This window comes from Caretta caretta, chromosome 11 (assembly GCF_965140235.1).
Source record: "Caretta caretta isolate rCarCar2 chromosome 11, rCarCar1.hap1, whole genome shotgun sequence".
Lineage (NCBI taxonomy): Eukaryota > Metazoa > Chordata > Testudines > Cheloniidae > Caretta > Caretta caretta.
The window spans coordinates 13,941,513-13,954,648 of NC_134216.1; the positions used below are offsets into that span (position 1 = coordinate 13,941,513).

Sequence of the window (13,136 nt, forward strand, 5' to 3'; positions counted from 1 at the left end):
GTGGGGGGTGGTGGTGGTGGTGTGTGGCTGAGTTGACCCATCAGAAACTAGGGGTTCATATTAGAAAGGCTAACAAAACTCATTGCTGTGTGCTGGGGAGTGGTGCAGCACTCAGGGAATTAACGATCCCATCACTATCTTGAAAACCTTGGAATAAATGCCAACTCACTAAAGATAAGGTTACAATCAAGTAAAACAAAACCACATCAATACCAGATACAGTGGAACCTCAGAGTTACGAACACCAGAGTTATGAAGTGACTGATCAGCCACACACCTAATTTGGAACTGGAAGTGTGCAATCAGGCAGCAGCAGAGGGGAGAGAGAGAGGAAAAAACCCACAAAACCCAAAAGGCAAATATAGTACCGTGTTAAACATACACTACTAAAAAAAAGGAAAAGCTTAAAAAAAGATTTGACAAGGTAAGGAAATGTTCTGTGCTTGTTTAATTTAATTAAGATGGTTAAAAGCAGCATTTTTCTTCTGCATGGTAAAGTTTCAAAAGCTGTTTTAAGTCAATGTTCAGTTGTAAGCTTCTGAAACAACCACCATAACTTTTTGTTCAGAGTTACAAACAACCTCCATTCCTGAAGGGTTTGTAACTCAGGTTCTACTGTACATGGTCCCAAGAAAAATTAGAAAACAGTTCTATTTTCCCCCAATTCAACCTGGAATCTAACTATGACTACAATAGAGGACAAACTGCAATTCTTTACATTGTATTGCATTTTAGTTACAATGTATCATCAGTTTGTGCATTTTCCATGTACAAATCAATGTAGCTAATACAATGCCCAGCATCTTATGCTAGATGGCTCTTGCTGTTTGGCTGACAGTGCAAATACATTTCTAAATGTAAATGTATCCAATACAATGAATTTTAATATAATGTAATAATGGGACCTGCAGGTCTCCTTGGTGCATGTTATTAGAATGCAGCATTAGAATACAGTGCCTTAAAAATAGCAATACAGCGTGCTCTGCAGAAGCATATGGAACGGATCACCTTGAAATGGATCTAATTTAATGCTATTGGCATATCAGAAATTGTCCTAACAGCTCTGAAGTCGAGGGGCAGTTCTGCTTAAAACCAATGGCATGATAGGGACCCATGCTGAACACAGAATTAAATATATAAAGCAGTGCAAATTCTATAGTGCCTTGAACAAAACTGACCACTTCAACCTGAGCTGCATCAATGGTTTGGATGGGTATATGCAAGGCTACTCCTTGATCGTAGCCTGCTTACTTACCACTGGCTGTACCCAAGATGGCCATGTGACCGGATGAGCTGGGTGTTCTGCAGGAAAGTGAAGTGGGTTAGTACTAACAGACCAGACCAAGGGGATGCTTCTGTCTTTTATTTCCCCTATCTCTGGATGTCATTGCTCCAATCTCCCAGCATTCCTTCAGCAATGCTTCGCTGATTTAAGAGAAATTACAAAACAGGCATTGGGAACTGGAAAACTTACACCATTCTGCTACAGTTAAACTGAAATGAAAAGTACTAAACTTACTAAAGAGTAAATTTCCCTGCAGCCAACTGAATGTAAGTGATAAAAGACCAGAGTGAAGAATATGTTTCCTGGATGCTTATCAGATTTTGGGGGGGGGGGGTGTATCATGACCTCATTTGACCTCTTAGATTTGTTTTCTGTCCAGATTTTGATGGAGTTGTCAGACACCATTTATCCAGATGTCTACTGTGCAATTTTAAAGATGGCACTGGCTTCCCCTACACCCCCGCTGTGTCTTCAAATTTTCCATATATTTTTGTGCTTTATAAATGTGTCTTTCAGCCTAGATCATATATAGAGTTCATCTTGCTATTGATATGTTGGATAGCCCTGGCAGTCTTCAGGAAATTTATGATCTTGTCCTGGTGTATTTGACAGATAACACTCGAAATACAAATGTCAAAACATATTTAGATTTTTTCCCTTTTCCTAACTAGCCCTGAAGAAAATACAAACCCTTCTTGACAGAATCAGTTCAGTAGTCTCCTCTAGGTCATGCCGTAAGTGTTTGGAAGAATCTGCCTCTTAGAGCCATATAGATCCATCATGGCTATATTAAAAAAGGGCTCTCTAGCCTGAGGCAGAATTATTTAAGAAAATCCTGACAAGGTTAGACACCACTGTATATTGGGGGAAAAGGAAATACACTCTTAAAGCATAAAAGAAATTGGCAATATTTTAATTAATTTATATTACATTCTTGGATTGCAACACAGGATGGGGGGAAGCCAGTTACTTTGATTTTTCTGAGTTAGTCTAGTCTGTTCATTTACACTTATGTTTATTCACTGCAGCGTGAAAATGCTGTCAGAGCTAATATTTATAGCTGCTCTCTAAACGGGAATGTCAGTGTGGGGTATATTTAGGCCCTTGATCAATGAAGTACACAAGCGTAAGCTTACTCTAACCCTAGGGCTTGATGCTGAAAAGACTTACACACATGCTTAAATTTAAGCATGTGAATAATCCCATTGCCTTGAACTATCATTATTATTGTTTTGGGTTAGGCTCAACTTCCTTTGAACTGGTGAGTGTATCAACTACCCTTTATTACAGATAAATATAATACACAATTAAGCTCCTATAAGGGACCAGATAGCTGAAACAGCAGCAACCTCCACTCAAATATAGCCACGTGTCACTCTGCAAACCAAAGGCCCAAACAAAACTTTTGTCTGCAGAGAGGTTTGGCTGGCTATTGTTTGAGCAGAAGTGTACATGTGAGAGAAACATCACAGAAAAGGGGCAGAAAGCCAAGGACACAGCCAGAACATGGCTGAGAGAGAGAGAGAGAGAGCGAGAGCACGCGCGCTAGCTTGCTTTTTGGGCAAAGTACTGGCTAAAGGAGGCTTGGAACTGTGAGTAAAGAATCATAGAATATCAGAGTTGGAAGGGACCTCAGGAGGTCATCTAGTCCCACCCCCTGCTCAAAGCAGGACCAACACCAACTAAATCATCCCAGCCAGGGCTTTGTCAAGCCTGACCTTAAAAACTTCTAAGGAAGGAGATTCCACCACCTCCCTAGGTAATGCATTCCAGTATTTCACCACCCTCCTAGTGGAAAAAAAACCTATCTCCTGTTTGATTTCTGCTGTATTCAGGGAAATGTGGTCTTATAAATAAACAGGATTGCATCAAAGAAATGCCTGACTCCAACATCAGTTTCTCCTCCTAACTGAAACAACCTGCAGGACCCCAAATTTCCATTAACCTGTTGGTCACAAAGGGGTAACATTTATTACACATAGTGCAATATCATCTATGGACTCAGTCATAGAGCGGGACCCCACTGTGACTGATCCTGTAAACACGCAGAGCAAAAACACAGTCCCTGCCCCAAGTATCTTACACTTTGAGTATAAATGAAGGAGACTAAAATTAAGCATGTGCGTAAATGTCTATGTGGTTATCGGGTTATTCTGCAATGCACTTAAGCATGACCTTAGCTTTATTAAATCAATAGGATTTCACCATGTGCTTAAATGTTTTGCTTACTCAGGGCCCTAGTCAGGGATGTAACAGAGATATAGGATCTATATGCAATTGCAAATCATTTTAATAAATGGGAATGTTAAGTGTTAATATCATAGAGTGGATGTTTAAATATTTTTGAAAGAGAAATAGTGTGTTTGTCTCTATTAAATGCCAATATTATATTTATCAGAAGTCTACATCATTTAGCCTTTAACAAATATCAAGTATGAAGGGCCAAAGCTGCCTTCCTTGAATACTCTAACTTCCCATTGACTTCAGTGGGTGTTCTGGGAACACTGGGATTGTAGGATTGGATTCAAAGAGTGTGATTAAGGTAGAAGAGGCATCAGATTTCACATCAAAGCAGATCCAATAGCTCTAGGGAAAACATACCTGTGATTAACCAGTACAGCCACAATATGTCACCAGTACTCCACACAAGCTATATCGCAAATGCAGAGTGAATAAAATCTTTGTGCTGGTGAAGGAAGAAAACATCATGCAGACAGGAGATAAGAAAGAAAGGCTTGATGAGTGGAGGATAGAAACGGAGGAAGAAATTCCTGCTAAACCAAGGGTGTAGACATTATACCCAGATAGTGACACAAAGGAATCAAGTTTAATGAGGTCCCTGCTAAGGGAATTAGTAGCTGAAGACACTGGTCTCTATCAAGCAGTTTTAGCAAGAGTAACGAGGGAATGGTGCAAAGGCAGGGCCAGTCACTTGGAAATGCAGGTGGACATTGTTGGTTGGACTTGGCTAAAAATATTACCCTGGTTTGAAGAGGTGGATGCAGTCTCCAGGCAAGTGCAGATAGATAATTGTATCAGTTGGGACTGAAAATCATGCATTAATGCGCCCCCACATTAGGGATCCTTCTGCAGCACACTGCTTCTTGTGATTTCTTCTTAACAGCATGGTGGGTGATTCCATTCTTTCCAGCAGTAGCAGCTGGAGGGAGTAAGGGAGAAAGCCACATGCAATAGGTGAACTTTCTAGCAAATCACCTTCGTCAAAAATGAAATGAATGGAAATAACTGCACCTTAGCAACGGTTTACTACCGAAAATAAAACAAAGAGAAAGAGAAAGGGTGGGGAGACCTGATAGACAATGGCCTACATCAGGGCTGGTTATCTCTCCTGGCAGAGTTTGCCCATGTGGATTGAGAATTCTGTACAGTCTATTAATCTGCACTGCTCTGGTTCCTTATGACTGAGTGCTGTAAGACTGACATAGCCATAGAATCCTATGTAGTTATTTGGTTCATGTGGGAGCCTCTAGGTGCTGCTGGGGATCATGCTATCTGACCACAGTATTCAGTCAAGGTTCTTACAGAGTCCATCAGTGACCACAGCTCTTGGCTTATTCTAGCCACATCCTACTTCATCCCCTGCATATTGTGCAGCATCTGTTCTTGAAGAGGCTTCTTTAGCTGCTCACAGAATCATAGGTCTGGAAAAAACCTCAAGAGGTCAGCTACCTGAGCTGAGGCAGGACCAAGTAAACCTAGACCCATCCCTGACAGGTGTTAGTCTAACCTGTTCTTCAAAACTTCCAGTGATGGGGATTCCACAGTCTCCCTTGGTAACCTATTCCAGTACTTAACTGTTATAGATAGAAAGTTTTCCTAATTTCCAACCTAAATTTCCCTTGCTGCATATTAAGTCAATTACTTCTTGTCCTACCTCCAGTGGACTTGGAGTAGAATTGATCACTGTCCTCTTTATAAACAGCCCGTAACATATTTGAAGAGGACTATCAGGTCCCCTCAGTCTTCTTTTCCCCAAGACTATATACATGCCCAGGTTTTTAACTTTTCCTCATAGATCAGGTTTTCTAAAACTTATCATTTTTGTTGCTCTCCTCTGGACTCTCTCCAATTTGTCCACATCTTTCTTAAAGTGTGGCACCCAAAACTGGACTCAGTGCTCCAGCTGAAGTTTCACCAGTGCTGAGCAGAGTGAAAACAATCATCTCCCGTGTCTTACATATGAGATTCCTAATAATACAAAAGGCTAATATTCTGGAATGTAACTGCATCACACTGTTGGCTCATATTCAATTTGTGATCCACCAGATCTTTTTCTGCAGCACTACTACCTAGCCAGTTAGTCCTCATTTTGTAGTTGTGGATTTGATTTTTTTCCTTCCAAAGTGTAGTACTTTGCACGTGTCTTCATTGAATTTCATCTTGTTGATTTCAGACCAATTCTCCAATTTATCAAGGCCCTTTTGAATTCTAATCCTGTTCTCCAAAGTGTTTGTGACCCCTCCCAGCTTGGTGTCAGCTGCAAATTTTATAAGCACTCTCCTGACTTCATTATCTAAGTCATTAATGAAAATATTGACTTGTACCAGCCAGACCCCTTTGGCACCCAATTGGATATGTCCTCCTAGTTTGACAGTGAATCATTGATAACTACTTTTTGAGTATGATTTTTCAACCAGTTGTGCATCCACTTCATAACAATTTAATTTAGACTGCATTTCTCTAATTTGCTCATGAGAATGTCATCTGGGATTGTATCAAAAGCCTTACTAAAAATCAAGAGATATCATGTCTGCTGCTACTCCCCACTCCCATATTAGACCAGTAACCCTGTCAAAGAAGAAAAGGAGGACTTGTGGCACCTTAGAGACTAACAAATGTCTTTGAGCATAAGCTTTCGTGAGCTACAGTTCACTTCATCGAAATTAGGTTGGTTTGGCATGATTTGCTTTTGACAAATCCGTGGTATGTTCCTTCCCCCAGCAGCTAGTGAAGTGTGGGGTCTTTTTGTGGTGGGATACATACACTTCCAGGAGCAGGTTCCAGGCCAGATACAGGAGCATGAGCAGAATAGGTGTGCGTGTATGGTGGGGGTGAGCCACTGACTGAGAGTGTCCCACTCCAAACACACACTCTCCCAGTCAATCTCTACAAGGTGCACATGCAGGTTGACAACTTCTCCCAGAGCCCTCTCCAGCATGTATTCCCTGTTGCCAATGAGGATGGGGATTCTTAGAGGAGGCAGATGGCAGGCCCCATCAATAAAGAGTAGTGGTGTCAGGAAAGGGTCTCTGTGGGTCATAGAGTCTGGCTGACATGTCTGAGACCTGGAGAGAGAACGTCCGGGGGGGAGGGGGGGTATTGACTGGAGCAATGGAAGGATCACTATCCCCAGGGTGCTACTTTCAAAGTTGCAGAGTGAGGTATGTAGGCAGACTGAGGAGATGGACTCCAGTTCCCAAGGATCAGGAGGGATGGCATGGGAGGGCATGGCATGGTCAGTGAGTGAGGAGAGTTGCTGTGAAGTCTAATGAGGAATCCATGGGCATGGGTGGAAGTAGCAGAGATGGGACAGATCCAGGTTTATGGGATCTCTGTGGGGTCTTGTTGGAGGAACCATAGCGACAACTTCAGCTGCTGACTCATGCAAGGTGGGGGTGAATGGTGTGGACACAGATGCTGGGTGTTAGAGGGGAGGTTGGACTGATGTGGGGGCTGTAGTCAATCAGGAACCCTCCAGCTTTGTGTTTAGAAAAACTGTGCCTTGTTAATACTGTCTGTGTGGCTCTCTCACACAGAGGTCATCTCCAGCCACGTTTCACATTTCCACAGCATCTGTGGTGAAGGGGTACGTGCTCAGTGCGAACAGAGACATTTTCGGAGAGGAAAGCGTTTGGCTGAAATATGTTCCAAAAGGCACCTAGTGAATGGGAAGTGCAATGCATTGGAGAGGCAATGCACGGTAAACTGTGCTCAGGCCTAACACCAGGGCAGACGCAAGGCTCGATCTGAAAAAAAAGCCATCCACATTTGCAATGGATAAGATGCTCTGAGACAATGCGTTCCAGTGAACAGTCCAGGGCATAGCTCTGTGCAGAAATGTCAACCAGGGTTTAGCAAGATGGATGCTGAACTCCTCAGCTGCCTAGTCTTGCCAAAGGTCCTGCCCCAAGACAGCAGGAAGGACACGTCTGCCAAGGTCCAATGTTAAATGGAAAAGATGCTGAACTCTGATCCACCAGGTTGTTTGTGTGTGCAAGGACCCTTTATCTCTGAGAAGCCAACTTTGTAAGTAAGCAGAGTTCGCCTCACCTGACTGTCCGACACCCATTTCATTTGACATAACAGAGCATTAGGCTAAGAGCAAAGCCAGCTTGTGGTTCTGAATGACTGCAAAGTAAAACCAGCGCTTTATCTGACTGTATGTACAGTACTCTGAGGCCAATTAACTTGGAAAAGGATTACATGGAGCAACTTTTGATACATTCAGGAACAAACTGCTTAAAAATCTGGTTTTGGGATTACACAGGTTGAAAGATGCCAATATCTGGGAGTCTATAAATTCTCACTGGCTCAGTAAAACTGTGGGTGCGACTCAGTGCTAGTGATTTAGATGTTTTAAAGGAAGGTAGAGTTAAGGAAACCATCCCCTCTTATAACCAATTGAGGAGGGGGAAGCAAGTTTTACAGCTGCTGTTCTGGATACAACTCCTGCAGGGATTCCACTGAAAATGGACTCCTGGATGTAGGAAGGCACATTACCATGTAGGCAATGAGGCACACTTCTTTATTTCCCTGGGGAAACTTTTCTTATGGCAACTGGAACGTTGATTGTTCTACTTTTGGGTCTAGATTGTGCCTAGAACTGAGTGGGCACAAAACGATGCAAGACTATGTTCCTGCATGGCCTACCTGGATCTTGAGTCTGGGTGTCAGGAGCAAGCGGGTGCGGTGATCCTGCTACTCCTCACCAGGAGCTGGCACATGAGGAACAGGGGCAGAGTGTTGGCCAGTGTGGTATGTTGAAAACTGTGTTCAGATTAGGAGCTATCATTTTAAACTCTCAGGGGTTTTCCTGGTCCGGCTTGCAGGCTAGCAGCTCTGTAGGGAAGGATGAGATCTGGGTCCTCAGCAGTCAGTCTGCAAAGAGCCAGCCTAGAGCAAGATGGGGTGAGTGGTACTGGTCTGCCTGAGGGAGCCGCCTGCTTTCTCTCTGTTTTTGGTTCTTGTTTGTTAAGATTCTGACTACTAAGAAATAAAGTAGTGTTATGCTGCAACTTCCCAGAAAGAGTACTTCTGTATCTACTCTTTGTATGCCATGAATGTAACAGCCAGGCCACTGGGCTGGTGCAGGGAGAGGGTGTTATAGCAAATAGCTACCGGTGGCAAATAGCTATGCCCCTGGAGCAGGGAGGGAATTGCACCTTGCTAGTTGGATCCTGGGACAGTGCAGCTAAGCTCTTCTCAATTGACAGGGCTTGTGGCAAAGTCACAATCATAGTTCTGTTATTATTAATTTATTTGCATTGCCATAGTGCCTAGGAGCCCTAGTCATGGACCAGGACCCCATTGTGCTAGGCGCTGTACAGAAGAACAAAAACAGAGTTCAAGCCCCAGGTAGAAGACAGGAGGGGGAACACAATGAGACAATATTGGTCAGAACGATAGGCAGCGGTCTCAGTACACCAGCAGCCTAGCCCTTGTCAAGGTTTTTTTTGTAGGCAGCAGCAAAGTAGAGTTCTGAGGGGGAATTTGGGGGTGGATAATGAGACAAACATATGGATGTTCACAGGAAGCATGGAACAGACTGTGATACTCTTAGTCACATTCAATAATAGCTTACTCCATAAATAGTCCCATTGACTTCAGAGTAAGGTACTATTGTGTAAAGCATCGGGTAAGGTACTCAGGGTGTAAGAACTATCCAGAGTAAGGGTACCACCATTTAGCCCTGTGTAAGGGCCAGATGCTACCATCTTTCCTCGCATTGAGTAATACTCAGAGAAAAGTGAAGTATAGTCTCATTTTCTTCAATGGGACTATTGCTGGGGGAAGGTACCACTCAGGGTGAGTAGGTGAGGGGAGTCTGGCCCTTGGAGATCAGACTATGTAATGGCACATCTACCTAGAAAGGTTTCATAAATGCTCTCTGGACTGCAGGCAATGGCTATACCACTGTGAGTACAATTGCAAAGGACACACTGTATCACATGTTCAAACAACATAAGGTGGTGCACTGACCACCCGCAGCATCCTTCGGTGTCAGGGTCCTTATCTCCAGTGCCTCCTGCTGGCCATCTGCCTTTCACCAACTCTGCCCTGGCTCACCCCTCTGACCAAGTTACAAAGTTTAGTCCCCTGTTGGCATAACAAACTGTCCAGCTGAAAGGCCAAATCAAATGCCCAAACTAATAGTTCTGCCCCCTCAAGCACCACTGAAGTCCCTTGATTCTTGGCCTCTTCAGAGCTTCTCTTATCTGGCTTCTTTCCCAGTCAGCTTCCCCTACTGCCTCCCTTCCCCAGAGACCTGGCAGCACCCCTTAGGGCCTACAAAGATGAGGGAGATCCCTATCTTAGCCTATCCTGCTCCTGGGGGGTTTGCCTTTCTGCAGGAGAGTCCTGCCTTCTCTATAGTCTCTCCCCAGATGTTGCCCCCTTCCTAGGACCACTGCAGGGATCAATTCTGTCCCTGCAGCCTTCCTCAGTCTGCCTACCCCAGACCCTTTCCAAAGAGGGAGAGAACTCCTTACTTCCTCTTCTCCCTCTCAACTGAGCTCAGTTCTGTTTATGTAGTCCTCTGCCACTGGTCAGTCACTCTAATTCCCTTACACCTAACTGTGATTGCTAATTGACCCTATGTGGCTATATCAGGGGCAAGGCTGAGGGGTAATTGCTAGGTCTGAGCCCACCTTGTCTTTAAGATTTCACCCGCCTGTGACAAACAGAAAATGACAAAGCCAAAGCACTGTTTATCTTTTCCAGTGTTGACAATGCCTCCTGCAAGTTATTTCTTCATTGTAGGCCTGTCACTCGAAAGACAAACCTAGGATTCTTTGCATCACTTTTTACACAGGGTAACTGACACAAGCAGCAGTGGCTTGCACACAGCTTTGGGACATATTAAAGCCTTCCTGAAAAGTCGCTTTAAGTCCAATGCAAATTCTTCAGATCTGGCTTATTAATAAATATTAATATTTTTAGTTTCTATTGTACCTTCCATCTGAATATCTCAGAGGGTTCTTACCAATATTAATTGATGCCTCATAACAGCTCCATGAGTCAGTATTATCTGCAATTTACATATGGGAAAACTAAGGTACAAAGCAGTTAAGTGACAAATTCCAGGTTGCACAGGAAGGCTGTGATCCATCTGTTGTCTCTTGTCTTATACACTTAGATTGCAAGCTCTTTGGGGGCAGGAATCATATATTTGTTCTGTGTTTGTACAGTGCCTACCACAATTGGGGCCTGGTCCATGACTGATGCTCCTAGACACTACAACAAAAAAGAACAATAATTCACACATTATAAGTGACCTGTGACAGGGCACAACTCACCACTGTGGCACCTGCTGCTGGCAGTCCAGGGAATTAGAGCTGCGGTCTCTTCTGGTGGTGTCTCACATGCTGTCACCTCTGTTCCTGGACTCACATTGCTCCCAGGACCACAGCATCCTCTTCAGTGACACAGCCCTCCATCTGTGCTACACTCTGTTCCCCCCATTCTGGGAGGACTGCAGCCCACTGTCCAGCCATTGTTGTCAGTGGCTCCAGCACCCTCTTTGCCCTTGCCTCAGGGCCTCAATCTGCAGATCCCTGCAGCCCGCCAGGAGCTGCCTTTAGCTCTCTAGGTCTCTGCCTGCAGCACTGCTGTGTCTAGGCTGCTTGCTGCTCTCCACCTGCACAACAGCCCATGCTCCTCCCTTCTCAAGCTCCAGGGAATGACTACCCCAGCTCTGTTCCGCAGCCCTTCTTATATGTGCCAGTCCGGCCCTGATTGGCTGCTCCTATAAGCCCTTCTGTGATTGGCTGCCTCCTGCACAGCCTCCCCCGTGCTGCTTTTAACCCCTTTTCTGCCAGTGTGTGGCAGATGCCCTATCACAGGACAATTGGGATAATCTAGTCTGACATCCTTTATAGCTCAGATTACAGGAGCTCTCTAAATTAATTCCTGTTTGGACTGGAGTGTATGTTTTAGAAAAACAGCCAATCTTGATTTAAAAACTGCCAGTGATGGAGAATCCACCAAAACCCTTGGTAAATTGTTCCAAAAGTTAACTAACTTCACTGTCAAAAATATGTGACTTATTTCTAGTCTGAAATTGTCTAGGTCAACTTCTAGCCATTGGATCTTGTATACCTTTGTCTGCTAGAAGGAAGAGCCCTCTATTATCAAATTTCTGTTCCCTACGTAGATAAGTATAGACTGTGATCAACTCACTCCATAACCTTCTTTTGTTAAACTAAGCAGATTGAATGCCTTGAGTCTTTCACTGTAAGGCATGTTTTAGAATCCTTTCATCATTCTTGTGGCTCTTCTCTGAACCTTCGCCATGAAACTGTCTTTTGTCTCTTCATTAAAGTCCTTATATTGCTTGAATTGCCAATACTGTTTCTTGTCCGGCTATCTAAATATGGTGCTGCTCTAAAGTTAATGGGGAAAAAATGCTGAAGGTTCTTGGCAGTGTGGTTGTATTTATTTATTTTCTTCCTCCCCATTTTTATTTTCTTGCCATAAAGAGATTTACATAATAAAATGGATATTTAAAGAGGCCAGGAGATTTTTTTTTTAAATAGGCAAATCACTGTTTAAAAATACCATTTTGGAAATAATCATTATTGAGCTTCAGTTTTCTCTGCTTTTTCCTCTCTCACAAACGTGAATAAATAAAGCTGTTCCTCACTTTTTGAGCTGTCAGGTGAAATTCATGCTGTGCAGTGAGCTAAAGAAAGCTCTGTGCACTGCACAAGTCCCATGTAAGCCCTATTTTGAGATGTTTAATAATGCATAGGCTATTTGCTTGCCCTGTGCACAGGGGTGAATTTCATCCTTAGTATCCTATTCAGCTTTAAATCCGCGAGCAGTATGTATTGCAGAACATATTACTGAGATTTAGTTCAGCATTTCTCTTTCATTGTGTGTTCCTGGGCAGTTTGTTTCCTTCTAGTCTTTTCTCTTGCTAGAGAAGCAGCAGTATTTAAGAAGCCCGTGAGTCCAAAGAAAGGGGTCACTGTCACTTCGGAAATAAACATGTGTTTGCAACAACTGGCAAACATGGAGTGCCTGCAGGACATGATCAGCTGGTGCATGAGAAATCACAGGCAGGAGTTTGACAGCAAACCCAAACAGTGTGATCATAATGAAATCCAGTAGACAGGGGCTTGGCGAAAGGGAAGCCGAACAACAGAGCATTTGAATATTACAATAAGATGCAGGGCAAAACATGTAGATTAGTAGAAGCCTGTCTGAATAATCTGGTGATGGCCAAAGGCATCATTTAAAAACGCTTTGTAAAATGTTGTTCTTTTCATTGTAGCGATGTATTACACTTTATCATTCATACTGTTCCACTCAGTTGTTATTGGTTTGTGCCCTCCAATGGGATTATAACTACTGGGAGAAATCCTGGGTCCTCACTTGTTTTTTGTAATCCTTACTCAGCCAAGTTGGCAGACTCAGGCTTGAGTAAGAACTGAGGCGATGTCTACACTACTGGCTAAATTGGTACTGCTGTGATCGATGCAGATTGATTTAGCAGGTCTGGTGAAGACATGCTAAGTTGATGGGAGAGTGCTCTTTCGTCAATGACTGTACTCCACCTCCCCGAGAAGCGGAAGCTATCTTGACGGGAGAGCATCTCCAGTTGACATAA

General features: G+C 43.5%; 1 long non-coding RNA gene across 1 annotated transcript; it reads right to left on the reverse strand.

The window, feature by feature from the left end:
- Nucleotides 1-919: 919 nt before the first annotated feature.
- LOC125644726 (uncharacterized) lies at nt 920-11,190 on the reverse strand. The gene is made up of 3 exons (XR_007359107.2): nt 10,822-11,190; nt 4,267-4,445; nt 920-1,302 (listed from the first exon to the last, which is right to left on the reverse strand). It is a non-coding gene; the product is annotated as an uncharacterized LOC125644726 (long non-coding RNA).
- Nucleotides 11,191-13,136: the final 1,946 nt, after the last annotated feature.